This window comes from Curcuma longa, chromosome 1 (assembly GCF_044706935.1).
Source record: "Curcuma longa cultivar G26 ecotype Majalengka, Jawa Barat chromosome 1, ITB_CL_G26_1.1, whole genome shotgun sequence".
In the NCBI taxonomy this organism is placed as follows: Eukaryota; Viridiplantae; Streptophyta; class Magnoliopsida; order Zingiberales; family Zingiberaceae; genus Curcuma; species Curcuma longa.
Genome location: NC_133861.1, coordinates 5,473,588 through 5,476,749, shown reverse-complemented (window position 1 = coordinate 5,476,749; position 3,162 = coordinate 5,473,588). Strand labels below are relative to the sequence as shown.

The window sequence follows — 3,162 nt, the reverse complement described above, 5'->3', positions numbered from 1 at the left end:
TCTGAACGGAAAAATGAAGAACACGCCAGCCACGGAAGGAAGAAGAATGCAGGAGGATACGAGAAGACGAAACATTCTACGAATCACCAACTGATTTGATTAGGGTTAAAAAAAATCAACTAAACTAGATAAGCATGGATATGGATTAAAATTGATCTAACATGATTTTCTTTTTCAACACGGATAGATCTGCTATTACGGTGGAAAAGATTATTTCTCTATGCTTAAAATATAATATTTTTTAAAAACAGAAACGGATCTCATCCTAGAATCGGTCAACTACTAGTAAAATTTGATTGATGTCTTAATTACAAAATAATATATAATAATTAATTTTGATTATAAAACTAATACAGAAAATATCATTTTATATTTCATATTCACTTTTATTTTTAAATCATAAAAAACTTATATTTATTTGATAAAAAATAAATCATAAAATAAAATTTATAATTAATTTTAAGTGTAAAAGTAATAAATTGAACCAGTTAAAATACTTTTCTCTTTATGATTTAATATTTTTCCACTTAGTAAAAATGAAACAATATATCAATCCCCATTTTGATAAAATCTTAGGCTATTGATTTTTCATCTTCGACATTCCATCGTTATTGTAAATGGTGCATCAACACCTATTGTCACGACCCGGGAGATAACCGCCAAAAAAATTTCGGCAGCACCTCCCCAGTATCATTGACAATTTCTTGTATGTACACATATATAAAGGCCCACACGGCCTATCTATACTACAAAATATAGATTTAAACGAGTAATGAAAATAAAAGTGACCTGGCTTAATAGGGCTAATGGGCTAGTATAAATTGGGTTGGCAAATGGATTTAATTATTAAACCCAAATGAAATCCAATCCAATAAATATTTAACCTTTAATCACAATTATTAAACCTAATAATTAATTCTCTTAAACCTTGTTATCCAATTAGGGTTATTTATTATTAACCCTAAAATTTTCTGATATCTTACACCTATGTTCGAAAGCCCAAGGTCTATTTTGGTATCAATTCGATGTTTAAACTCAATCTTGTCATTTCCTTTGTGCATCATTGTCAGCAGAAATCTTCATTTTGAGTTGTTTGTAGTTTCAATCTAGCCTTCGGACGTGATTTCTGAATTCAATTCAGAAGGTGAGTGGAAGTCGATTGAGTTTAAGCTTCGATTTTAGTCCCATTTTAGGTATTCATTTCGAGTTTATAGAATATTGAGTGATGTAGTGTTCTTGTGAAGTGGTGCAAGGATTTTTTAGAATTTTTGCAGCATAGCAAGGGTTGGAAATGTAAGAGGAAATTTACAAGTTGTTTAAATCCTTATTTTAACTATTAATTTTTAATTTTAATGGTGATGACTTAAAAGTTTCTTTGATTTTAGTCTTGTTATTGATCAAATATAGATAAGTGAGCACGCAAGAGTTATTTCATAGAAAAGATTATCTAGTTTTGGTGAAGATCAAATATAGATTTCTCCCTCTATCCCTGCCTACCCTTACCATTGCCATGCTCCCCCTATTCTTTTGCATGCATCTTTAATGATTGATAAAATTATAGTTAATATGTGCAATTAAAATTCTTGCAGCTTATAGTTTAGTATTCTCTTTGTAAAATAACTCTTCTCTTGATAATAAATAATAGATTGTTGTCATCCTATTAAAGTTCCATAGATTTTATATTTTAAAGTAGATGTAGTATGTTTTAACTTTTGTTTATTTATTGTAATATTTTTAGATTTATAGAACTTTTCTTCATTTGTCTATATTTTGTTGAAATCGACATTGTGAAACATTTTCAGCAGAGTTTTTTTTTTGTTATTTGAGTATAGTTACCTCTATAAATACTTAAAGGAAGAAAATAGGATGGAATATGTCTCATTTGCAAATTCCAGTGACATACCTGCATGCGGTGTGCCCAAAGATGATAGTAAATTATCACAACATATTACTGCTCAGTTGGAAGCATTGAACAGAGATAACATCTACTTCATCCCATACAATACTAGGTAACAATTTTAATTATTTATCGATTCCTACTATATATTAGTCAATGCTATTTTGTCATTTATGTAGATATCATTAGATCCTGAGTATCATAAATGATGAAAAGAATATGTTATATTTATTGGATTGTATGGGTAATAGGAACAAAGACGATGCTTGAAAAATTATTGTGATCAAGTAGGTAGTAAATTATGCTGATTGTGAATGCATTTAGTTACAAATATGAAAAAATAACTTTTTATTTTTTACAATATAGTGGGGTCAAGATGTATAATGCCTCGAGGGGTATTTCAAAAGGACTAGGTTTTAAACAATTGACGGTATATATTATGAATATGTATTTAGATATCAATTGATAGTTTTTATTATTTGGATTGTGACTAATTGCATTACCTTTTCAATTTCATTAGGGTAATCTAAAATAAAGTGGTCGTGTTGAATGTGGATATTATATAATGTGGTATATAAAAGAAATAGTTTTAGATGAAGATTCACAGTTAGAGAAGAAGGTGAATTTCTTCTGTATAAAATATTAAGTCATTTTGCATTAAGCCTCAAACTTTTGTTAATGTTTTTGAAACTTCTATATCTAAGTTCATAAATCTAAATACATCCTGGTTTTTTATTGTTATTTAATTAAAACAAAATTTGAATCCAAATTATTAACATTGTACTTTTTATAAGAACCAATATTACAATTAATTTTAATACGATGAAGTAAGAAGTGAATGGAGCGAATTTGTTTATTCTTATGTAGGTGCCTAAGGGTCGTGTACGTTGTGATATAAAATTTTGAGTTGTATTTAGATATTTATGGATACACTTTTAAGTGAAGTTGGTCAAACATGTATCAAGTTTAAACTTATGGATTTCATTTGTTGGTTTTAACATTTTATTTAGGTCAATGCAAGTTGGACATCATTTTAAATTTGGTAGATATTTGTGGTATGTTGTTCAATTTTCATGAAAATTTTATTGTAGTAAAATATGTTTTATTACATCTACACTAAGAAGAAGTAATACAACAAAAAAAAATACTTCGATCAAGCCAAATTGTGCAAAAGTAACAAAATAAACATTTACTGCACTATAAAATAAAAACTGTGAAGTCATATAAATAACTTGCTTCATCAATCAATGTAATATGTGAAGTCA

General features: G+C 27.9%; 1 pseudogene; it reads left to right on the top strand.

Annotated features, from left to right (window-relative positions):
* Nucleotides 1-1,693: 1,693 nt before the first annotated feature.
* LOC141822976 (uncharacterized) lies at nucleotides 1,694-2,772 on the top strand (annotated as a pseudogene).
* The last annotated feature ends 390 nt before the right edge of the window (nucleotides 2,773-3,162 follow it).